Source organism: Carlito syrichta, unplaced genomic scaffold, assembly GCF_000164805.1.
Source record: "Carlito syrichta isolate Samal-C Ts95f unplaced genomic scaffold, Tarsius_syrichta-2.0.1 Scaffold107891, whole genome shotgun sequence".
Taxonomy (NCBI): domain Eukaryota; kingdom Metazoa; phylum Chordata; class Mammalia; order Primates; family Tarsiidae; genus Carlito; species Carlito syrichta.
The window spans coordinates 337,066-337,323 of NW_007051987.1; positions in this window are offsets into that span (position 1 = coordinate 337,066).

Consider the following 258-nt stretch of genomic DNA (forward strand, 5'->3'; position numbering starts at 1 on the left):
TGCTGCCCATCAAAAGAGGACTGGATTTTTAAAATGTGGTACATATACACAATGGAATATCACACAACCATAAAGAAGAACAAAATCATGAACTTCACAGCAACCTGGATGAAATTAGAGCTTATAATACTGAGTGATCGCTCACAGAAACAAAGAGCTGAATGTTCTCATTCATAAGCGGTCCTTGAATAACTACCCTATTACTATAAGAAAAGGATTGAAAGTAGCGGGAAACTGCGGGGGGGGGGGGGGGGGGGG